Source organism: Giraffa tippelskirchi, chromosome 4 (assembly GCF_054371585.1).
Source record: "Giraffa tippelskirchi isolate mGirTip1 chromosome 4, T2T-mGirTip1v1.2.pri, whole genome shotgun sequence".
Classification (NCBI taxonomy): domain Eukaryota; kingdom Metazoa; phylum Chordata; class Mammalia; order Artiodactyla; family Giraffidae; genus Giraffa; species Giraffa tippelskirchi.
Window position 1 is genome coordinate 208,162,879 of NC_137278.1, and position 25,277 is coordinate 208,188,155.

Sequence of the window (25,277 nt, forward strand, 5' to 3'; positions counted from 1 at the left end):
TCCAATCAGGGATTGAACTCAGGCCGTGACAGTGGTAGCGAGGAGTCTTGTGGTAGCGAGGAGTCTTAACCACTGCGCCACCGGGGAGCCCCCAGGCTGGTCTCTTATACTGTCACCGCCATGGGCTTCTTCCTGACCTTGACTGTGGACTTGCTCCAATTCCGTCCCTCCCTCGCCTCACTTCCCATCTTCCCGAAGTGCATCAGTGGCCACAAACCTCCCTCCCTCCAGGGTTCTGCTCCTGGCCTGCAGGGTCCGAGATCAGCCTCCATGCCCCGCTCACCCGGGTTTCCCTACCCGAGTGGGTCCATTCCCCCCGCCAGCCCACCCACCTCAGCCTGTCCCTCCTGCCGCCAGGCTCACTGGGTTTCACATTTAAATTTTCTCTCCTCGCCTTCCTCCAGAGCAGTGTCTCCTGCCCCCACGCTGGAAGCTTCCAGCAAAATCAGCTCTCAGAAGCCTACTGGGACCGGCCGGGTCTCTCTCCCGGATCCTCATGTCTGCACCTGGAGCAAGAGACTTGCCTGCACATCCAGCCATAGCCCTTCCCTCCAGCTTTGATTTGGAGGAGGAAACGGTCGGACCCACTCCAGTCTTCTCGCCTGGGAAAGCTCGTGGACAGAGGAGCCTGGCGGACTACAGTCCGTGGAGTTGCAAGAGTCGGACATGGCCAAGTTAACAAACGAGTAACGTTTCTGAGGGCACCTCCCACCCCCAAGTCTCCCCTCGTTCCAGCTTTGGTGCCCTTTGTGAATCCTGTGCCCCCTCCCAGGCCCTCTGCCTGCCAAGGTCCACTGCTCCGCTGTCTGACGGCTGTTACAGCGCCTCTCTGCCACCTGCAGCTCCAGGATCCCGAGCTCCGATCTGCCTTCCTGCGGGCAGTTATCTTCCCTCCTCATGGCTCCGGGGCTGGCAATCCTCTCTCCTCTCTTCCCTAGGCCTGGCTCCTCAGACCAGCAGGAGGGCCCTTGTTGTGCTGCCAACCAGGCCTCTCCCCTGGGGACCCTCCCCCAGACGCAATGCCCAGGGTATTCCCAGAGTCCCCACCCACTTGCAAACTTCAGCCCCTTCAAGGATCTTCCTGTCCCTGGAATTCCTATTCCTGCCACTGCTCCAGGGCATCCTACCGGATCCCGTCTGTCCACTGCTTTGAGTGACCCCCCAGCAGGCAGAGCTCCTCCAAGAGGGACCACCTTTCCCCACCCTGCCAGACTCAGTTCCTCCTGAACCCTGTGGGGCTGACACAGAGCAGGGGCTCAGGGTGCAGTGGTTCCGTGAACAAACCTGAGAAGCCTGCGTTTAAGCAATTTTTAATATGTTGAAACACATTAAAAATGCATTAGGAAAGCTGGCTATTTAAAAAACTCCATACGGAACCCTTTTCTGAAAACAAGAACCTCTTCTTAATGGGAATAATCACTCCCTAATTCAAACGGTGCCTGTGTTTGAATCTTCATTGACCATATTGCCTCTCTTAATAAAAAGAACATCTTACAAGGACGTTCTTTGTTGACAAAAACTTTATTCCTGGGGCAGTAATAATGCCTATGAATGGTTAGGCCAGAAAAATACAATGGGCTATTACCTAAAATGCTGTCAAGTGTCCAAAAAAACTATGAAGTCCATTTCTAGGTGTCTTTGCTGGAGGTAAGACGTTAGGGCTGAGTCAGACTCATATGCTGAGTCTGCATAATTTACAGAGCTTGGGACAAAATGAATATGCATACTGCATGTTCAAAAATTATAAAGATTTACAATACACTCAATAGGAATCTGGGTTTGTTGTAACAAGGGGCACAAAATTTGTGGGCTTCCCACAAACAAATACCTAACACATGTTCCTCTGCCCCTCCACATGACTGCTAGGCAGGGCCAGGGGGACAGGGCTCAATTTTGGAAGTGTTAAGTGGAGGAACTTGCCACCTAGAGCCTGTCTGGTGGCATGGGTGGACCAGGAGTGGTCTTATAAAGGATTTGTTCCTTTGTGGCTCAGCTGGTAAAGAATCCGCCTGAAATGTGGGAGACCTGGGTTCAATCCTTGGGTTGGGAAAATCCCCTGGAGAAGGGAAAGGCTACCCATTCCAGTATTCTAGTCTAGAGAATTCCATGGGCTGTATAGTCCATGGGGTCGCAAAGAGTCAGACACAACTGAGCGACTTTCACTTTTCAAGGAAAAAGAAAAAGAAAAAAGTAGGTTCTAACTATATTCCATTTTGGAAAAGACAAGACTATGGAGACGATAAAAAGATCAGAGGTTGCCAGAAGTTTGCAGGGAGATAATACACAGAGTACAGAAGTTTTCATGAGCAGTGAAAATACTTCGAATGACATTATAATGAATATATGTCATTATACTTTCATCCAAACCGATAGGAATGTGGAACATTACCATCTTCATTAAAGTGAACCCTAAGATGAAAAAAAACGATAAAGAATTTCAAGACAGTGAGAGCAGAGAGTTCAATCCAGGGTGGACTCCTTCTGAGTGCCAAAGGCCATGCCACTGTCCAGGGCATGTATCCATGAGGCTGGCCATTGACCAAGAAAGGAAGAGATTCTTTAGAAGTCTTTATTGAATTTGTTACAATATTGTTTCTGGGTGGGTTTTTTTTTTTTATGTTTTGATTTTTTGGCCACAAGGTATGTAGGATCTCAGCTCCCCAACCAGGGATCCAACCTGACCCTGTTCATTGGACTGGACCACTAGAAAGTCCCAGGAAGAGATTCCTTCCAGGGCCCCACACAGGGGAGTCCTGCCATGGCTGGGAAGCTGCCGTAGGCACTGTTCTGTGGCTCTCAACCCTAGATTGTGACGATGGCGAATGTCATTTGCCTTGAGATGAGAGGGGGTCTGAGTGGACAGCCTTGTCAATGCCTTGCCTCTGCCCAATGAAACTGATTTGACTTGTGACCTTCAGACCTGTAAGAGAATATATTTGTGTTATTTTAAGCCGCTATTTTGGATAATATGTTACAGCAACCATGTTGTTGTTCAGTTGCTCAGTCGTGTCCGACTCTTTGTGACCCCATGGACTGCAGCACTCCAGGCTTCCCTGTCTTTTGCTGTCTTCTGGAGTTTGCTCAAACTCATGTCCATTGAGTTGGTGATGCCATCCAACCATCTCATCCTCTGTCACCCCCTGCTCCTCCTGCCCTCAATCTTTCCCAGCATCAGATTCTTTTCCTAACAGTCAGCTCTTCGAATCAGGTGGCCAAAGTACAGCAGCCATGGGAGATGAATACAGAGCTGGGGTCAGGACTGGACACCAGCTGTGTGGGCCCGTGTCGATTTTAGGGTCACTCAGGCAGCTTCTCCATTCTCTATCGCCAGTCTCTGCCTTTGCACGCTAAAGCGACTCTTCTGTCCCAGGTTTGCCAAATGATCGTTTGCTGCCAAATCTCCATCTCTGTGCAGGTGGCCTCCCTCACCTGCACCGTCCAGCGCACTCACCAATCTGTGAGCTCATCCACCAGGAGAAGCGAACAGAACAGCATGTGCCCCAAACAGAATCCACCCCCACTCCCTCTCCTCCCCCTGTGTCTGGGGGCCCGGGGGAATGGCCCCCACCCATGCGGCTCTCACCCCCGCAGTCAGTCCCCGGCCCCACCACAAAGTGGCTCTCCGCGTGTCCACCACTGCCTAGGCAATTCCTTCACCTGGAGACCTCGGTGGCCCTGCTGCCCTGGCCCCGCCTCCTTTCAACTCATTCATCAAACAGGCACCTGTCCCTCCCCGGCTCAAAGTCCTCAGCCCCAGGATAGAGAGCTCCTGAGAGCTGGCACCCTCCCTCCCGGCCTCCCTGGTCACTCCAGCCACGTGGACCACCAGCAGTTCCTCATGGTCCCTAAGCTCACCCGTGCTCACCCCCAGGCCTTTGCACTATCTCTCTCCCTCCCCCTCCTCCTGCCTGCCTGGGAGCTTCTATTCTTTGATTTCTGGCTAAAGCGGTGGTTTTGTGGCAGAGCACACAGATCTGGGTAACCTGACAGCATGGGAATCTACCAGAATCTATTCTGCCTGCTGGAAGAGCTGTGAGCACCCGTGACATCAAGGTGAAGGAGCCATCAGGTGGTTGGCAGGGGCGCAGAGTGGTGGCAGGAGCTGCCGGGGTGACGCTGGTGGCCTGGCCGGCCTGCTCCTTCTGCAGACCTGCCTGGCTGCAGTCTGTCCCTGTCCAAGCATGTTCCTTCCCCCCCGACATGCCCAGCACGTAGGTCCATGGCTGGCCGAGGTCTAGCCTGTTTCCAGCTGGCCGTCGCCCCCTCCCTCCACCCCCCCCCCACAGGAGCGCAGGCAGCCCCATCCTCATTTATCCTGCACCTCGCCCCCCCCAGGACTCTGAATTCTGAAGCTGTTCTCAGCTTCCCTCAAGCCTTGCGCATCCTCACCTGCAGGTGGTGGGGGACGGAAGGATAGATGCAGAAGCTAAAAAGAAATGGTACAAATGAACTTATTTACAAAACAGAAACAGTCTCACAGACTCAGAGAATGAAATTATGGTTACCAGTGGGCAAGGGTGGAGGAGAGGGGACAGTTAGGGAGTTTGGGATAGACGTGTACACACAGCTATATTTAAAATGGGTCACCAACAAGGACCTCCTGAAAAGCACATGGAACTCTGCTCAATGTTATGTGACAGCCTGGATGGGAGGGAAGTTTGGAGGAGAATGGATACATGAATATGTATGACTGAGTCCCTTTGCTATTCACCTGAAACTACAAAATCATTTATTGGCTATTCAGTTCAGTTCAGTTGCTGAGTTGCGCAAAGAGTCGAAAAAGACTACAGCACGCCAGGCCTCCCTGTCCATCACTAACTCCCGGAGTTTGCTCAAACTCAAGTGCATCGAGTCGGTGATGCCATCCAACCATCTCATCCTCTGTCTTCCCCTTCTCCTTCTGCCTTCAATCTTTCCCAGCATCAGGGTCTTTTCCAATGAGTCAGTTCTTCGCATCAGGTGGCCAAAGTATTGGAGTTTCAGCTTCAGCATCAGTCCTTCCAATGAATATTCAGGACTGATTTCCTTTAGGATTGACTGGTTTGACCTCCTATGCTGCTGCTGCTGCTGCTGCTGCTAAGTCGCTTCAGTCGTGTCCGACTCTGTGCGACCCCATAGACTGTAGCCCACCAGGCTCCACCGTCCTCGGGATTCTCCAGGCAAGAATACTAGAGTGGGCTGCCATTTCCTTCTCCAGTGCATGAAAGGGAAAAGTGAAAGTGAAGTCGCTCAGTCGTGTCCGACTCTTAGCGACCCCATGGACTGTAGCCCACCAGGCTCCTCCGTCCATGGGATTTTCCAGGCAAGAGTACTGGAGTGGGGTGCCATTGCCTTCTCCGTGACCTCCTATACTCCAATATAAAATAAAAAGTTAAAAATAAAAAAACAGTGAGGATGTGATTAAAGCCCTTCCCAGCGCTGAGATCCTTGACTCAGAGCCTCACCGGGGGATGGAGGAAGCATGGGCTGGCAGGTTTAGTTCAGGTCCGTTCAGCTGTGTGACCTTAAGTAAATTATTTAACCTCTCTGAGATATCCATCCCCAACCTCTCTCCATCTCCCCCTACCCCAGGAATAATAATCCCTGGCTGGCAGCGGAGTTCTGGGAAGTAGAGAGAATGGCTGTGAAGAAGCTAGGAGATCACTGGTACTAACTAAACAGCAGCTATAATTACAATCATTATAAGAATTCTGAGCTATTTCAACTCCACAGTTAAAGGGGGACATTTTAAAGGTTCAAAGCCATTTAAGATGAATCAGGTACAATGCACACTGCCACTGTCTCCCAGGGTGAATTATTTGCCCTGAAAGGGGTGATCAATAGAGATTACTGGCTTACAGAGGGAAATAAGTTTCAAAGAACCCCATCAGCACATCTACTCTTAATTAGGTGCCATTTTTCTCTGTTCACCTAGAAAGAACTAACGCCTGGGTTTGCAGGGGCGAGGTGGATTGCGAGGGGGCGAGAGCTTAGAGGATTCCTGCAGATTATGGAAGGGGGAAGACGGTCAGTGGGGAAGCATCAGTAGGAAACACTGATCTCCTCCAGGGGTGGGTGCTCCAGCCAGGCCAGCATCATCCTCCCAAGTTACCTGTGGTCAGAGTCACCTCTATTTGGGACTTCACTGTGTTTCAGACTCAGGCAGGCTCTGTGACGTGCACAGTTTGCAAGCCCCTTGTTGACTGCCGACTGGCCCCCGGGGTGACTGGCACCCAGAGCCTGGGTAAGCTGCTGGCATGGCGGTCAGGCAGCTCCGAGCAGGAGCTGGTGGAAGCGTGTGGACAGGAGGGGTTTCTGTCTCTTTCACTGACATCTGTCTCCTCCACTTTTGGGGCCATTCTGCAGGCACCTCCCCCAACCATCTCCTCGGGTCACCTTCCTGGCCTCCCAGGCAAGGGACATGCCCCCTTTCCAGCGCTCGGGCACGCCTGTGGCTCCCTGTGTGTGTGGGGGGTCTCTCCTGTGGTCCTGTCATTGCCCCACTGCAGCTCCGGCGGCCACATCAGGCTGTGGACCCATGGAGCCCAGGCACTGTGTCTGCAGCCTCTGGCCCAGGGCCTCCAACATTCCCAAGGGTCAGAGAGGGTTTCCCCAGGGGAGCGGCATGGAAATTGAGATTTGAAATATGAGCCGTCTGGGAGAGAAGTTCTGAGCAAAAGAACAGAAAAGGAGGACTTCCCTGGGGGTCCGGTGGTTAAGACTCTGAGCTTCCCATTGCAGGGGGCATGGATGCCATTGCTGGCTGGGGAGCTAAAAAAAAAAGAACAGAAAAATGAAATTCGAAAGTGAAATTGAGAAAGAGGGTTTAGCAGGGAAAAACACTGTGGGTGGCGGGGGTAGGGGTGGAGCTGGGAGAAAGGAGAGCCTGGACCCTTGTCCTAAGGCTGTGGACAGACCCAGTAGGGGACAGAGGCTCGGTCTGTTCAGAAAGAGGAGCACTTGGAGCATCAGAGGCCAGTGGCGGGGCCAGGGGGGTGGGGGTGGGGGTGGGGAAGTGTGGCTCCAGGACCTCCAGGTGTCAGAGTCCTGCTGAGGGGCTGGTTTTCCAGCAGGCAAGAGACAGGAGCCTCCCTGCCTCCTGAATCTAAGATTCGACAAGTTCAGATCCCTTTACACACTCAGCTGTGACCCAGACTCCATCCTGGGGACCCCCTTGTCATATGAGGAGAGCCCCCTGGGAGGATATACTGGGTTGAGAGTGCTGGGGGCTTCAGAATATCCCAGAGGAGTCTGTGTGCCAGGACCACCCATGGCTCTGGTGCAGCAGGGCCTTTGCTCAAAGGGTAACATTAGAAACACATCCTTCACCTGAAACAAAAACCTCCGATCCCCCAGCGCCTCTCCCCCCAGCTGTCCCCTGGGGCATCTCAGCACATCCACAGGGGCATTTTTATCTCTCCTGTCTCTGCCTGAGACTCGCCCGCCAGGTCAAACCTCAGGCACTGGAGTCCTTGAGTTAAGACCACTGACTTTGCCATATTTAAAAGGAAATGAAATTGGTTTTCAAATAACACTGTTAGGGGTTTTATGAAGATCACATGCTACAGCACACATTAGTTCGCTGGGCTTCCAGGGGAATAAAAACACCCCAGGGGGCTGTGGGGGTGGGGGTAAGGGGGAGCAAAGGGAGAGCAGAGGACGGTTGGTCAGGAACGCTTATTCAGCATAAAATGCGAGGAGACAGCACGCTGACTCCAGCCCGGTTGCACTGAGCAAGTAGCAGCTGGATGCGAGGGGCTCTGGGATTCAGACCTTCCTGTGACCCACAGGGGAACTTCCCAGGTGGCTCAGTGGTGGTAAAGGTAGTGATATAATATGACATAATATCTTCGTGCAGTGGTAATTGTCAGTGGTAAAGAATCCACCTGCCAATGCTGGAGATGCTGGTTCGATCCCTGGGTCAGGAAGATCCCCGGCAGAGGAAATGGGGTCTTGCCTGAAAAATCCCAAGGATGGAGGAAGCTGGCAGGCCCATGGTCCATAGGGTCGAAAAGAGTCAGACAAGACTGAGCAACTGAGCACACAGGTGACCCGCGGGAGCTGCTCAGGTGATCAGGTGCCAAGGCCCTGGGTCGGCCGCTGCCTGGGATGCTGCCAGCCTTGTGGGGAGGTCAGACGCTGCCCTGTGCTGAGCCCACCGTGCGGGGCCCTGCCTCTCTGCACACACACCGCCCCCCGCCCCTCCAGCATCCTGGGATGTTCACTTTTCCTCCTTTCTCCTCCTTTTGTCCTCTAAGGCCAAGTACGCACATCACTTGCTCAGCTGAAGGCCCCCGTTTTCTTATATCCACCCAGGACTGCGGAGCAAAGGGCTGGTGGTGACCAGTCCCTGCACACAGCTAATCCTCGTAGACCCAGAGGGAAAGGAGGTAACTGGGGTGAAAGGTCACTGCGTGGACCCCTCTGTGGTGGCCAGGGAGGCAGGTCACAGGACACACTCCCAGGGCCCAGGGAACACCCTAGTGTGTCAGGGTTATCGCCAGAAGGGAATCCCAGTGAATCAGTGGACCACTCAACCCACCGATGTTCAAATGGATGGAGCCACCACTAACCAAGAGTCTGGACTGGTTCATTGATTGACCTGCTCCTGGAACCTTTCACAAAGGCACATGTGGCCGTATTGTGTGTGCGCTTAGACACCAGGCGGGGAACATTTCCTCCTCTAGTCCTGAAATTTTCACCGCATCATAAATACATAACCAAGATGTGAAGGACCAACAGTGTTTTCTTTGCAACCCCTTGGACCTTCACCTTGGCAGTCCCCTGAAGCCTGTAACAATCTGAACACCTGGGTTTTTCTGCAGATTCTAGCCATTGGCAGAAGCACAAAGACATTATATCAGTAAAGAAAGAAGGATTCCAAGCTGTCCGAGTCCACTAGGAGGCAACCTAGTGGACTGGTGTGGGCCTGGCCGTGACCACCTGTCCTCTGTTGTGTAGACTGTCTCATGACGAGCCATTGAGCACCCTGGCAATTGATCCACGGTAGGAGGCTTGCCTGACAGCTGGCCTCCGCATGCCAAGTGCTGATTGAGGATTCACAACAATCGTGACAACAACCATCTCATGTAAAGTTGTCCTCTGTGGACTTCCCTGGTGGTCCAGCAGTTGAGAAGCCGCCTACCGGTGTAGGGGACACAGGTTTGATCCCTGATCTGGGAAGAGCCCACATGCAGAGGGGAACTGAGCCCGTGCGTTGCAAACACTGAGCCTGTGTGCCCTAGAGCCCATGCCCAGCAAGGAGACGAGTCCCCACAGTGAGAAGCCTGTGCACCTAGCAAAGAGCAGCCCCCACTCTCTGCAAACAGAGGAAGCCCTTGCACAGCAATGAAGACTCAGCACAACCAAATATGAAATGAAAAGAGGTGCTCTGTCCCAGCAACACTATACAGAGATGACCCCACCGATGGTAGGAACCCAAGTGCCAGAGAGGTTTAGCAATTATCCAAGGACACAAAGTGAATAAGACAGTGCAAACCCAGGAGTGAAAGTTCAGTGTCTTTAACTCTCCACCCCTCTGCTCTGCTGCTCTTCCCATCAAGATGCTCCACTGGGAGGGAGGAGGAGGGAGGGAGAAGGGGAATACAGTTAAAACCCCACGGGATGCGGGCAGCGTGGCTACGTAAGAATGCTGCTTCACAGCTGGGAGGCACAGCGGAGAGATTCTACAGGTGCACCTGGACGTGAAAATAAAACTCACAGAAACGTTAGTGCAAGTTGCTCAGTCGAGACAGATTCTTTGTGACTCCACGGATTGCAGCCTGCCAGGGTCCTCTGTCCATGGGATTCTCCAGGCCAAGTATACTGGAGTGGGTTGCCATGCCCTCCTCCAGGGGATTTTCCCAACCCAGGGATTGAGCCCAGGTCTCCCGCATTGTGGTCAGGTTCTTTACCCACTGAACCACCAGGGAAGGTCAAGAACACTGGACTGGGCAGCTTATCCCTGTTCTAGTGGATCTTCTTGATCCAGGAATCGAACCGGGGTCTCCCGCATTGCAGGCGGATTCTTTACTAGCTGAGCTACCAGGGAAGCCCAGAAACATAGGTCTCCTTATCTCCTAAAGAAACTATTTAGAGGGCTTTCCCTGAGGGAAATTCAAAGGAATAAAAGTAAAAAAATCAAGGAAGACATAAGCTGCAGAATTTTCACCATGGCACCATCCTGGGAGCTAAGGGAAATGCCATCTATTATGCCTGATTTACAAACTGTGGCTTTTATTAACCAAAGAGAAACACACTGATATCAGAAATGTTACCTACGAAACAATGCTTGCATATGGACTTCCAAAAATAGTATAATGACATACAGAAACTCTAAGAATCTGCTGACGAAATCCAACTCATACATGTAAAACAACGAGGTTAGAAATATACAGACCTTTTCAAAGAACAAATATTTTTTTAAATCAAAGGAGATTTTTCCACTGGAATTTTTACCAACGGAGACTCAGGAATAAGTGAAGGGGACAGCGGTGGATGCTGATGTATAGAGATGTGAATTACAAAGGTCATGGCATGGAAATATCCAGAATGCAAAGGCTCGTCCTTCCGGTCTGATTGTTGAAAGTTAACCACAGGCTATAAAGCGTGGAGTTCACAGAGCTCTGATAGTGTCTCCCCGGCCCCAAGCCTAGCAGGGGACCTCCACCAACCTCCCCAGCGTGGGAGACCTGGACGAAAGTCAGGGGCCAAGCAGAGCAGGACACAGGCCTGGAGCCCAGCGGGCTGACCCAGATCCCAGCCCCGGAGAGCGGGGTTCTCTCAGCCCGAGGGTGATGGGGAGTTAGCTGGGCCTCAGTGTCCCTGTCTGTCCAGTGCAGCTGGTAATAGCCTCCGACTCACAGGAGAGTGAAAGGTTGAATGAGCGGTTTCACATACAGTCCATCACACCGGGCCCCCTCACTGCCGGCTGCCCTAGTCACTGTCAGCGCGCTACTTTCTTCTGGAAGGTTTCGATGTTGACTTTTTTTGCAAAATCAGTCAAGTAGACAGAGATGCAGAGCAGATATTCCCAGCCTCCAGCCCCGGCGCCTCCCACCACACACGCAGTCGGTAGCCGGCTCCTCCTGTGTCCTCCCAGGATCTATACAGAGGCAAATACGGGCACCAACGCCCCTTGTGGAGGAAGTGCTGGTCTTCGCTTTCTAGTCCTCTGTGATGAATTCCACAAACTTGGCAGAGGTGCACGCACTGATCATCTCACAGCTTATGTGCGGGAGGAGCTGGCTCCGTGGCGGCGTGGGCCCTCAGTTGGGTCTCACCGGTGCTACCAAGCTGCCCGCCGGGCCAGGGTCCTCCTCCAGGCCTGTTCAGTGCTCTGCGGTTGTAGGACTGGCGTCCCATCTTCTTGTTGGGTGTCAGCGGGGGTTGCTCTCAGCTCCCAGAGACCCCTGCCCCTCTTATCATGCATCCCCCTGCAGACTCTCTCAGCTCAACAGTCTGTTTCCCCAAGGCCAGTAGGGGAGGGTCTCCCACTGCCTCTGCCTGAGGGGGTCTCAGGCAAGGGGTTGCACCCAAGGGCCATCCCAGCACCTTGACAAGTGGCTGTCCTAACACAGCAGGGACATGGGCTCCTTTGCCATAATCTGGGGAGAAGCCCAGGGCACGCCTACACCCAAGGAGAGGGGATCACACATGGTGACCCCACTGGGGTCCCTCGGGGGAGGGGGTCCCTCCTCAGTCATGCTGTGTAGAGTTATGAACCTTTAGTTTCTTTCCCATCTACATTATCCCATGACATTATCTACATTATTTATTCCCCCAAGTCACACCTGCCCTCCAAAAAGACCTGAGCATGAACAGACCAGCTGAACGTACTGTAGGCTCTGTATGGTCCTTGAGCAAAAATAGAGGTCGGTGTGTGTGCGTGCGGTTGTGTGTGTTTGGGGGTGGGATGGATCTCAGTGGCCCCCAAACTTCCAGCCTGGAAATTCCCGGACTCTGAGTTGCTGGCTTCTGGTCTGGAGTGTAAACACCTTCCCTTCACACATGCAGAGCTCGTTTTAACGCCATGCGTTGCGTTCTAAAGGAGCTGGCGTACTTCAGAGAAAGGGTGAATCACGGCACAGAAGGCACAGCGTCCTATAAATAGTGTGAGATTGTTGACAGCGCGACCGCCACAGGGACGGCACCCCCTCACCCCAAGCCCATAAAGCTGGTCCCTCGGGCCTCTGGCGGCCCTAGCTCTCCTGCCCCTGAAAGGCCTGGGTGGGGGCTGGATGGGTGCCAGCTGCAAAGGGGGAGCCGGGCAGGTCCCCTGGGGCCCATGTCAGAGGGGTCCCTGCTGTCACCAGGTGGTGAAGCAGGCAGTGGGATCCCCAACGGGGCCACGTTCACACAGAGGGGAGGGGACCCCCAGAGTTTTTCTTCTTTTATCTTTTAAATACAAGTATCAACACACAGAGCTTCCCAGGGGGTGCCAGTGGTAAAGAACCCACCTGTCAATGCAGGAGACTTACAAGACGTAGGGTTCAATTTCCCAGTTGGGAAGATCCCCTGGAGGAGGGCATGGCAGCCTGCTCCAGTATCCTTGCCTGGAGAATCCCATGGACAGAGGGGCCTGGCAGGCTACAGTCCATGGGGTCACAAAGAGTCAGACACGACTGAAACGACTTCGCACCACGCATTGACACACAGAGAAACACACAGATCTTAAGGAAATGGTACTATGAGCTTTCAGAGACATACACACTCGTGGAATCCACAGCTCAGTAAAAATCTACAACATTTCCATCATCCCAGAGAGTTTCCTTGTGTTTCTCAATGCCCGCTCCCACCCCCAAAGAGGCAATCACTGTTCTGATTTCTGTCCCCATAGTTTAGTTTTGCCTGTTCTGGGAAACTCACATCAATGGAATAAAAGAGTACATACCCTTTTGTGTCTCGTTTCTTTCATTCGACATAATTTCTTGGAGATTCATCCGTGTTCTTATGAAGATATTTAGATCTTTTCTTGAGTATGTTACAACGTTATGATCTATTGAGTATAAAATTCTATTATCTCATGGTTCTCAGAGTCTAATGTGAACAGACATTTTTGAATCTAAGATTTGAAAGCACCTTAATGCTCTACCAATTGTCAACAGAAAATCTCACACCGGAGTGTGACACGCTCAGTCGCTAAGTGGTGTCCGACTCTTTGTGATCCCACGGACTGTAGCCCGCCAGGCTCCGCTGTCCATGGGATTTTTCCAGGCAAAGATACTGGAGTGGGTTGCCATTTCCTCCTCCATCGAGTGTTACAGGACCTTCAAAATCTTTGTGTCCAGACTGGACGTCTCCCTCACCAAAAATTCCTGCATCCAGGAATGGTGCTGCCACCCAAGCCCCTGGCCCTCTTAGCTGGACACCCATGCAGGAGGCACCCCATACACAGGAGCACCCACTGCAGAGCACAGATCCAAGCCCGTGCCACTTCCACGGCCAGCACCCTGAGTCCAGCCTCTCCGGTGGTTGTGAGTGACAGTAACATCTGAATCAGGGTGTCCACTACCCACCAAGGACCAAGCAGGGGTGTTTCTAATCCAATCGTCAGCCAGAGAGGGACCAGAAAGGCACACGCATGGCTCCTGGGTGTGGCGGACCCACTTACCCCACCTGTACAATGGGAACAGTACCATCTTCCCCCATGACCTCGACCAAGAATATGATAATGTGGTGTGGAAGGGCTTTTACACAGTATCGGGAGATATAGACCCTCCTCATCCATGTGTCCATTCATGGAACAAATGTTTGCTCAGCATTTGCACGGTACCAGGCACTGTCCTAGAAAGAAACAAACCCCAACCGGGATTTAGGACAGAGGCAGAAATAAGGGGCTACCGTGGCCAGAGGAGGGGCCAGGGACCAGCTTCAGATCCACACTGGCTCAGCTTCAGGCCCCGCCACTTCACATCCCTCTGCCTGGCCTCCCCAGCGTCCCCAGATTTCAAGTAACAGGGGCCCGGGCAAGACACTCTCCTAAGGCACTGTCGAGCCTGGTCCTCTGCTCTCCGTGCTGTCTCTGAATCTTTAGAGCTGTCTTTTTTGTTTTTAAACTGAATCCAATGACTATGAGGCCAGTCCATCCCAAAGGAAATCAACCCTGAATATGCATTGGAAGGACCGACGCTGAAGCTGAAGCTCCAATACTTCGGCCACCTGATGTGAAGAGCCAACTCATTGGAAAAGACCCTGATGCTGGGAAAGATTGAGGGCAGGAGGAGAAGTGGGCGTCAGAGGATGAGATGGCTGGATGGCATCACCGACTCACTGGACATGAGTTTGAGCAAACTCCAGAAGACAGCAAAAGACAGGGAAGCCTGGCGTGCTGCAGTTCATGGGGTCACAAAGAGTCAGATGTGACACAACTGAGCAACTAAATAACAACCATGACTGTGAAGCAAAGTGCAGCAATATTGATAGCTTACGGTGAACAGTGTCGGATTCGCGATCTCCGAAGAAGATTTAACTTCGGGGCCAGGCTTGATCACTCAAGAGCTTTTGTATAGCAGAGTTTTATTAAAGTATAAAACAGGACACAGAAAGCGTCTGACATAGACATCAGAAGGGGGGTGGAGAGGGCCCCTTTTTGCTAGTTTTAGCAAGCTGTTTTATGTCTGTTAGAAAGCTATTAATCAGATAAGAGAGACACCTCAAGGCTCACGGAGTTTCACCAGGCCCCTCTCCCACAACATGCATTTTTGAGATAGGATGACACGAAGTGTGTCACCCCCCAGCCATAAAACAGTTGACAGGAGTACTGGTTTGTTGAGCTATTATTAGCTCAAGGTTTGAGAAAAGAAAAAAGTTAGTCTTAGTTGGAACCATTTTGAAAAAAGGCAAATTCCAAAGCAAATACACAGTTTCATTAACATAGCTTAAGAAAAACATTTCTGTAGAGAAACCTTTTAATTTTGTATGGAGAAGGAAAAAAATCTGACACTTGTAGTTTATTTCCTCCTGTCGCTTAAGAGAGAGATAAAAAATGTCTGACATTTGCAGCATATTTCCTCCATTTGGAGACCCCTGGCCTTCCTGCCTGTTACCCTCTCAATATGATAGTCAAAGCAGACTAAGAAAATCCTGAGTCTATCATTGACCAAACAAATAAATCCACAAGAAAGACATTCAGGACTTCCCTGGTGGTCCAGTGGCTAAGCCTCTGCTCTCCCAGAGAAGGGGGCCCAGGTTCAGTCCCAGATCAGGGGCCTAGAGAGATCCCACATGGAACTAACAATCCCAAGCCTCACAACAAAGATCAGGCACAGCCAAATAAAGAAATATTTTTTTTAAAAAAGAAAGACATTCATATTCCCATCAACTACACTGTGGAGACTGAAGTTTTAGAGGAGAAGTTTCTGGAAACCAAGAGATAATGATTTAGGCTACCTCCTTTTCTCCATCTCATGCACATTCTCTCTCTCTCTCTCACACACACACACACACACACACACACACACACACAGGATCTAGCACTCAGCCACTAACCAACAGAATGATGCTGGACAATTCATTTCATGTCTCTGAGCATCAGTTTCCTCATCAGCCTGATGGGGGTCATAGTGGATGTGGAGGTCACAGTCAGTTCAGTTCAGTTGCTCAGTCATGTCCGACTCTTTGAGGCCCCATGGACTGCAGCACGCCAGGCCTCCTTGTCCATCACCAACCCCCGGAGCATACTCAAATTCATGTCCATCGAGTTGGTGATGCCATCCAACCATCTCATCCTCTGTCGTCCCCTTCTCCTCCTGCCTTCAATCTTTCCCAGCATCAGGGTCTTTTCTAACGAATCAGTTCTTCACATCAGGTGGCCAAAGTAGTGGAGGTCACAGGGTGGTCTTTAATCAGACTAAATTCGTGAACCCAGGAAAGCTCTAGAGACTGCCAGGCTCACAGTAACAGCTGAATAAAGATGAGCAGCCACCAGTGTTAAAGTCCTCATTGTGACTGGACACAGCGTTCCGGTCACTCCCGAATTCTGTGCCTGTCCCCTTCCACCACCTCCCCCTGCTCCATCCCTCTCCCCTCCTCTCCTGTCTGCTTCACATGCCACTGTTTTCTCCCACTGCTGTATCTGCCTCCTGTGGTTTTGTTCTAGTTAATAGTCTGGCTGGTTTTAAAGGTTTTTTTCTCCAGGAAGGAGGTCAGGGTGTGTGGTGTAGCAGCCGGGAACCTGGCGGGGCTCAGAGCCAAACCTCTGCATCCATTAACAATCCCGCCCCACACTGGGTGGACCAGATACCCTCCAACTCTTCTTGAAACTCTGAGATCACCGGCTTCTCAGAGTCACTTAGTTATACTTTTCAGTACTTCTGTTGTTGTTCAGTTGATAAGTCGTATCTGACTCTCTGTGACCCCATGGACTGCAGCACACCAGGCTTCCCTGTCCTTCACCATCTTGCAGAGTTTGCTCAAACTCATGTCCATTGAGTCAGTGATGCCATCCAACCATCTCATCCTCTGTCGTCCCCTTCTCCTCCTGCCTTCAATCTTTCCCAGCATCAGGGTCTTTTCCAAAGAGTCGGCTCTTCGCATCAGGTGACCAAAGGATTGGAGCTTCAGCTTCCGCATCCATCCTTCCAGTGATATTCAGGGTTGATTTCCTTTAGGATTGACTGGTTGGATCTCCTTGCCGTCCAAGGGACTCTCAAGAGTCTTCTCCAGCACCACAGTTTGAAAGCATCAATTCTTCAGCACTCAGCTTTCTTCATGGTTCAGTACTTTATTTGGCCCTTTATAAGGAGGGTCTGTGCTGGCCAGGGTGCTTTGTATTCCCAAATGTCCTGCCCCATGGGGAGGACTGAGGTTGGCAGGAGCCCCTTCCATCTCCATGAGGAGAAGACTTGATGCTGTCCTCAGACCCAAGGTCAGGGAGCACCAGGAGGTTCCTGTCGGGGCAGGGGTGAGGAACATGGGCAAAGGACCGCTCCTTGGGTGACATGGTGGCCCCTGCTTCCCACCCATCAGACAGGTCCATAGTCAGGGACAGGACAGTCGTGATAAAGAGATTTACAGGTGGGGGCTGATAGCACGTTATTCCTCCTTCACAAAACACATCCACCGTGGAAGGCAGCCTGGGGCCAGACTGGAGGCTGCCAGACTGTACGTGGCATGTTCTACATTACACAGTTGACCTGCCACGTCACCACGAACTCTGCCACGTCACCACAAACTCATGCCACCACCCGAGTGGGAGGGTGGAGTCTTGCCCCGTGGAATGGACCAGGCTCCAGCCACAGACGCCCATCACGGGACCTGAGGGCCTGTGGGTAAGGAACAAAGACAGGCCTGAGATTGCTCATTCCGGGGGAGCCTTCTCTCTGACCACAAATAAACTGTTGCTTCTTCATTTTGCTTGCATACGGCTATTCCCCGGGCCAACATTCCTTTTTTTTTTTTTTCTTGGAAAGTTGGGAGGTGGGTGGTGACATTTTCAGCTGCTATTTTCAAGCGTCATTCTTAGTCACTGTGGGCAGCTCAGAAGCCAGCTGAAAGCCTTCCCACGGCCTGGGGCTGGTTACTCCCAACTCCCCTGGGCTGGCTCCGCTGCCAGCTGAAGACAGGCACGCGTTCCTCCTCCAGGGGCCCATGAGGACAGGGGCTGGAGCCAGGCCTCCCAACGCAGGCTCAAGGCCAAGCCAACCCCTAGTGACCCCTGGCCTCAGGACACCTGCCATGGGCTCCCTCACTATTGGAACCTCCTCTAGAACCAGAAATAGCAAAGACATGTTCCTAATCTTTCAAAACAGATGCCCACCCCCAAACTTCAAGACTCACAAATATAACTCACAAGAGGGCTTCCCCCCTCCATTGGCTCCTACTCTAAGCATTTATTTTTATTTTGGATGTAATTTAGCAGCTCTGATCTTCTCGAGGACAGCAGTTTTTCCAGGCAACAGATCTTAATGCGATGGCCCTGCGTGTCCGCTGAGGAAGAGATGAAATCTCCGAGTAGGTGACTGTAGTAGGCGCTTCCTGGGTTCCTCACTCCACATGGCCAGAATCCTCAGCATACGTCATGACGGAAAAAGTTGACACAACGGGTTTTGTGTCATTTTGAGTTTTGTGACTCATTTCTCAGCCACCAGCAAACCAAACGTTTCCACAAATACTGCTTTGATTTCAGGGGCTTATACACTCCCTTGTCTTCTCTCTCCCTGCTTAATTTTTTTTTGTCTTTCTAAAGAGACAGTTTGGTTCCATCACATCTGATACGAACGGTGTGGCTTTGGATTCATCACCTAATTGCTTCAGGTTTGTCGGCTATTTACAGAGATTCATGCAGCCACCAGTGTTGAGTGAGCAAGCACTATGTGTCAGGAGCCCTTCCAGTCCCCGAGGAAGTGGGGCTGACCTGGTCTCTGCCTGATTGTTGCGTAGAGACCATGGGGCAGCATCCATGGGGGCAGCCAGAAAAGAGGATTTCAGGGAAGAAGGCAGGTCGGTGGGGAGGGAGAGGGTCAGGGAGGCGGGGCTGAGCTGCCGTCACAATGGTCAGAAGGAGAGCTGGGGGCCGGCCCTCCAGGCAGATGGTCAGCAGGGTGAGAGTGAGTGTGCGTTGTGCAAGGAGGAGGAGTGAGCTGGAGGTGGGGGGGGAGGGGGGAGGGGAGGGGAGGAGGAAGGACCGCACAGCCTCCTGAGGCCCCGGGGCCCAGAAGCCCCACCGCGTCCAGCTGGCACGGACAGGGTGGGCCTCAGTGTCCAGCCTCTGAGATGGTGGCCGCCCTCCACCTGCCCTCTGGGGAAGGTGCCCTTTGGCGGGTTCTGCAGGGACAGGTGGCAGCAGCAGCTGTAAAAGTTTCCTCTTGGCAGTGCCTCCTGGTGTTGGGGGGCGTTGGGGGTGTATGTCTGGTCAGTGTCCTTGAAGTGGCAGAGGAGGAGCTGGAGAAGAAAGACCCTCCCTGGGGGAGAGTGGCGGGGTTCCATGGGGACGAGGGGTGAAGCAGTACAGGCTGCCCAGGGTTCCAGGAGAACCTCTGCAGTGCTTGGGGAAGGGCATCTCTAGGCAGGAGTTGGGTCCAGTTTCCACCGGGACGGCTCTAGAACCTTCGGCAGAGCTGAGGTGGTTCCTTAGCAAAGCACGAGGCCATCAGAAACAAACAGCTGTCCCGGCCTCCCTCCCAGCTCTTCTCTGTGACCAGCAACCCTGCTCTTTGCTCTGGTGGCCTCAGGACAGAGTCTCAGTTAGGTGTTCCTCTTCTTGATGCTTCCTTGGTGGCTCAGACAGTAAAGCATCTGCCTGCAATGTAGGAGACCTGGGTTTGATCCCTGGGTTGGGAAGACCTTCCTGGAGAAGGAAATGGCAACTCACTCCAGTACTCTTGCCTGGAAAATTCCATGGATGGAGGAGCCTGGTAGGCTATAGTCCATGGGGTCGCAAAGAGTCAGACACGAATGAGCAACTTCACTGTTCTCCTTGATGCTATCACAGTCCTTTTGGAATAAGGGCTGGGACCCCTCCCACTCTGCCCCTCACATCTGTGGGGGTCAAGGACACACTCCCTGAGTCATGAACCCCGGATGCTCCACAGCTTCCCCTCCATTGTCTCTTCTTTCTAGTCTTTGTGGATTGTCTCCAAAACTGCCCAAAACCAAGCTCGATGCTTTCCACCTATCACTTCTGCTACCTCCTCCCCTACTCTTCCCACCTCGGTTAAATGGAGTGCCACCCACCCAGTTACTCACGCCAGAGTCATCCTGACAAAGCCCCTCCCGTCCCCTCCTCAGCTCCGAACCCCAAATGACCCTGGGATCCTCCTGCTCCCCACCCGCCACAGCCGCCCCTCCCCCATCACACCCCGCCCTCCTTCCTGCCCCTCTTTGTCCAATCTGGCCCCTTCCACTGCAGCCAGAAGATCTTGTTGAAGACCCAGGAGGGCCTTGGAAGAGACTGCTGCAGCAGACGTCACACTTCAGAAGACCTTCCACGAACACCGAGGACGCCCCGACATACACCCAGGCCACCCCATCCCCAACTCAGGCCTCTACAAACCTGTTTCCTTCTGCCCATCTTGGTTCAGGCCTTGTCTCTCCCTCCACTCGCAAGTGCTACAAGCGGCTTTCTACAGTTAGTTGTTTTTTCCCAATGAATCCTTACAACAGTCCTGCGGAGGAGGGGCCAGGTGGGCTCTGTGATCGTCCCCGTTTTGTGGATGAAGAGACTGAGACCGAGAGGTAAAGACGCACAAAGTGGGGAGTTACTAAGTGGTGGAGGTGAGCTTCAAAAGACTGATGCCCCCTGTCCCCCCAGCTTAGGGCCCCAGGGTCTAGTCTGGGGGGGTGGGGCTCATCCCTGCTGCCAGCCTACTGCCAGCTTTGTTACAAGCGGTCCTTGAGGCCCTACATGTGCCTGGCACCATCATGGGCAGTGAACAACTTGAATATCCAGGCACTCCAGCAGACTCTCATCTATAACCCCACATGGTTCCTCCGCCCTTTTGTCAGCTTGTAATCCACGTTGGTGTGTGTGACTCTGTCTGTCTCCCTTCTGGACCGAATGCTCAGGGAGGGCAGAGTTTCCCGGCCAGATGTCTGGATGCCACGTACACAGTAGGCACAGAATGAGCAAATGAATGAATGAATGCACCCTTGATGTCCCCGTGCATGTAAAACCCCCAGTGTGTGGAGTACAAGAAGTCCCCTACATACAAACCTTCAAGTTGTGAATTTTCAAAGATACGAACGTGCATCTGGGTTCCAGCCAGGAACCAGAACCTGAGCATCAAGGTCAGGCATGAGTGAAACAGCAGCTCGCCCTCTGTCTCTGTTGCTGATGATCCTTCAGCCCCACCATCTCCCACCTCTTCTCTCTCCTCCTGTCAGTAACTCCTCTTGCCTGTTCACTTGATGCCAGCCCCTGTATGCCAGCTGTTGTACTGGGCTACTGTACTTTTCTAGATACTGGACTGTAAGATTCAAAATGCTTTATTTTTTGTGTTTGTTTTTAATGTATTATTATTTGTGTGAAAAGTATTATAAACCTATTCCAGTATAGTACTCTATAGCCAATTGCATTAGTTGGGTACCTAACTTTGCTTAACTTACAAATAAACTGGACTTACGAACACATTTTTGTAAGTAGGGGACTTATTGTAGATGCATTTCGGCTAACGGGTTGCTTCAAAATTGTTTTTGGTAAAATATACCTTATTTTTCCATTGAGCCAGTTGTGGCTGTGGTCTCGATGATAACAACTTTGGAAGATCTTGAATCAGTGGGATGTCCCTAGTGAGTGGCTCTCAACCCCTGTGCCCTGTGCCCAGAGTCCTGAGTCACACCTGGAGGCACCTTCTCAGCATCACAGGCCCAGCCAGGTCGCGAGTCCCCAAATCAAGGTGTGAGCAGGTCTGTACTCCTTCAGGAGGCTCTCTGGGAGAATCTTTCCCCTTGCTTTCCCCAGCATCTGGGAGAAGCCACATGCACTCCTTGCTTTATGGCCTCTTCCTGTTCTTTTTATTATGAAAAAAGTGAAAGTGTTAGTTGCTCACTTGTGTCCAACTTTCTGCAACCCTATGGACTGTAGCCCACCAGGCTCCTCTATCCATGGAATTTTCCAGGCAAGAATACTGGAGTGAGTAGCCATTCCCTTCTCCAGAGGGTCTTCCTGGCCCAGGGATTGAACCCGGGTACCCAGCTTTGGAGGCAGATTCTTTTCTGTCTGTCTGTATTTATTTATTTGATTGCGCTGGGTCTTGGTTACAGCATGCAGGATCTCTAGTTGCAGCATGTGGGATCTAGTTCCCTGACCAGGGATCAAACCCAGGGACCCAAAATTGGGAGCATGGAGTCTTAGCCACTGGGCCACCAGGGAAGTCCCCTCTTCCTGTTCTTAAAGCCAGAATCATAGAATCTTCTATCTTCCAATCTTCCTTTCTCCCCCTGTTCTCTCTCTCTCTGAACACATCTTCTTCCCTGTCTCTGACCCTCCTGCTTCCCTCCTCCCCTCATAAGGACTCTTGTGATTATGTTGGATCCACCGGGATAATTCAGGATCATCTCTCCATCTCAAGATGCTTAACTTAATCATGCCTGCAAAGTCCCTTTTGCCATGGAAAGCAGTGTATGCCCAAGTCTAGGGGTTAAGTTGTGGACATCCTTGGGCAGGGGCATCACTCTGCTCACCATGGTGGCCTTGGTGAGGAGCTGCCACTCAGTGCCTCGTGCCACATCTGGAAAGTGGTGCAGGAGGAATGATAACAATTACAAGCGGTAACAGTAAGAGCACCTACCTCATCATAGAGCCTTGAGGGCTGAGTGATACAAGCATGTAGAACAACACCTAATAAGCGGTCAATAAGTGTTGCCTGTTAAATATATCCTAGCAGCAATACCAGCACTGCTCCAAAAGACCTGTGAGCTTTCATGGTCTGTGGAATGTTTTTGAGACTGAAGACAATATCCAGATGCCAAAACATAAGAAGAAAAGGACAAAATCAAAAGAATAATTTAGCCCATTGAAAAAGATGTAGAGCTCAGCAAGACAAACATCCTGCAGAAAACAGCATGGATTTCCAGAAGAGGAAACGCAAAACATCAACAAGGAGAGGAAAAGATGCTCAAAAGCCTCGGTAATCAAAGAGACCGCAGTGACAGAGCAGGTCACTTCACACCTTTACACTGGCAGAGACTGGAAAATGCCATGGCTCAGATGGAATGAACACAGAGGTTTCATGCACTGCTGGGGGAGGTGGGCTGCACCACTCACCCCCAAGGAAAGTTCCCACCTCCGAGTCTCTGGTTAAAGAAGTATTAGCCTGAGATGCAGCAAGTCCCCTCAGAGGACACACGTCTTTGGAATTCTCACAGGGTCAAGGCCACCCAAGGCTGGGAGAGGGCATTGTGGACGCACACCCTGGGGATGACTTGGCATCTGGAAAGAAGCCAGATGAGATGTATTCATGGGTGGATGGAAACAAACATCAGGGTAGGTGAGAAAGTGAGAAAGAGAATGAGATATGTAACACATCATGGGCAGGCATTAAAAATACGAGCCAAGTATTTCCAGACCCTGATCGTCCTCCTCCTCATCATAACAAGAATAGTGAAAGAACAGCAGCCATCCCAGGCAAGAACTTACTACATGTTAAGGGCTGAGCAAAGCGCTTTCCACGCAGTTGCACATGCGATCCCTGTAACAACCACATAAGGTGGTGACTGTTGTCCCGGCTTTTCAGCTTAGGAAACAGTCTTGTGATGGTGGCTGGCCCAAGGTCACACCACCGGTGAGAGCGGAAGCCAAGATTCAGCCCGGTCCGTGTGACTCACGGGCTCAGAATCTTTTTTCAGCTTTACTGAGCTTTAATTGCAAAAACTATATATATTTAAGGTGGACACCCCGATGGTTTCATATAAATAAACATTGTGACATGATCAAAAGAATCAGCTACCTAGCATTCATTTCCTCACGTGGTTACCGTTTTTGTCCCCTTTTCATACCCCCTTCCACCCTTCCCTCTGGCAACCACTTGTTTGTTCTATCCATGAGTCTGTTTCTGTTTTGTAATATTTGTCCATTTGTTTTGTTATTAGATTCCACATATGAGGGAAATCGTGCAGTACTTCTCTTTCTCTGTCTCATCTCACTTACCGTAACACCCTCTGGGTCCGCCCATGTTGTCACAAATGACAAGATTTCATCCTTTTTTTGTGGCTGAGTGATATACATACACGAGGGTTTCCCAGGTGGTACTAGGGGTAAAGAATCCACCTACCAATGCAGGAGAGATAAGAGACATGGATTCAATCCCTGGGTCAGGAAGATCCCCTGGAGGAGGAAGTGGCAATCCACTCCAGTGTTCTTGCCTGGAGAATCCCTTGGACAGAGGAGCCTGGCGGGCTACAGTCCCTATGGCAAAGAGTCGGACACAAAGAAAGTCATTAGCATACTCACACAATATATATATGAATATCACATTTTCTTTATGTATTCACCTGTTGATAGACAACTTAAGAGCTGCTTCTGTATTTTGGCTGATGTAAACAATACTGTAATAAACATAAACATGCATGTATCTTTTTTAATTAGTGTTTTTGTTTTCTTTGGTAAAATACCCAGAAGTGGAATTGCTGGATTGTAAGGTAGTTCTGTTTTTAAGTTTTTGAGGACTTTCATGCTGTTTTCCACACTGTCTGCACCAGTTTAAATTCTCACCAACGAGGCACAAGAGTTACCTTTTCTCCACATCCGCCCTGGGCTCGGAGTCTTAACCACTGAACCACACGACCGCCTGTGCCTGTCTTTCAGTACTGAATGACCTCACACATGGCGGGGCACTCAATTATACCAGCTACTGTTTGGATGGCATTTTGCCAGACACATTTTTTATTCTACGGGTGAGAAAACTGAGGTTGATCACTTTTTATTTTAACAAATAATTGTTAGTGCCCATAAATGCCTTGGGACTTCCATACGGCTCAGATGGTAACGAATCTGCCTGCAGTGCAGGAGACCCAGAGTCAATCTCTGGGTCAGGAAGATCCCCTGGAGAAGGAAATGGCAACCCACTCCGGTATTCTTGCCTGGAGAATCCCATGGACGGAGGCGCCTGGTGGACATGACTAACCCGCTAACACATAAATGCCAGGACGTGTTAGAGAATTATGATGGCTGGGGTCCCGCTTTCGTGGGGCCTAGGGTTTAGTGGGGAGCTGGGGGTCCTGATAACAAACCAACCAACATCAGGAAAGAGAGAGAGCGAGAGTGCTTGCATTCTGGGGGGAGTTTAGCTTGGGAGCAAGGACTCCCCACTGGGGAGCAGCTTTCAGGACAAAAGGTGAGGGCCAGAGGGAGGACCTGGAGGAAGGGCACACCAGTGGGGCGGGGCTCAGCCAGCTCCAAGGCCAGAGGGAGGGGACAGAGGGGCCTGTTTGAGACCCAGGCAGACCACAGAGACGTGGAACACAGCGGTGGGATGGCGGTGGCGTGGGGTGAGCGTGGCGAGGTGGCCGGGAGCAGGGACTGAGGTTTCGCGGGCACGGGTAGGACTCGGACCTTCTCCTAAGTTAGAGGAAAGAATGGGAGGGTGCCCAGCAGGGGTGACAGGACCACATTCATGCTTCGAAGAGGACCTTGGGTGGGCACAACCCGAGCCCAGGACCCAGGCTGGCAGGCCCAGGCAAGAGATGGCGGTGGTTTGGACAAAGATGCTGGCAGGGAGTTGGGGAGAGGAGGACGCGGGGAGTCAGGAGCCAGGCGGGGCCAGACCCCACAGGACACAGTGGACTCTGTTCCAGGGACGAGAGGCAGGGAGGAGTCCAGGAGGGTCCAGTGGTTTGGGCTTGGGTCTCAGGATGGGCAA

At 51.7% G+C, this 25,277-nt stretch overlaps 1 long non-coding RNA gene and 1 pseudogene across 1 annotated transcript in view; one reads left to right on the top strand and one right to left on the bottom strand.

Moving 5' to 3' along the window:
• Positions 1-1,505: 1,505 nt before the first annotated feature.
• The window catches only part of LOC145544473 (uncharacterized), a 47,347-nt gene continuing 23,575 nt past the window's right edge, over positions 1,506-25,277 (bottom strand). The window contains exons 3-4 of the long non-coding RNA XR_014081449.1: positions 23,691-23,824; positions 1,506-2,920 (exon numbers count right to left, since the gene is read on the bottom strand). This is a non-coding gene — a long non-coding RNA (uncharacterized LOC145544473). The remainder of the gene's footprint in view (positions 2,921-23,690; positions 23,825-25,277) is intronic.
• Positions 1,728-1,837, top strand: LOC145504129 (small nucleolar RNA SNORA11; annotated as a pseudogene).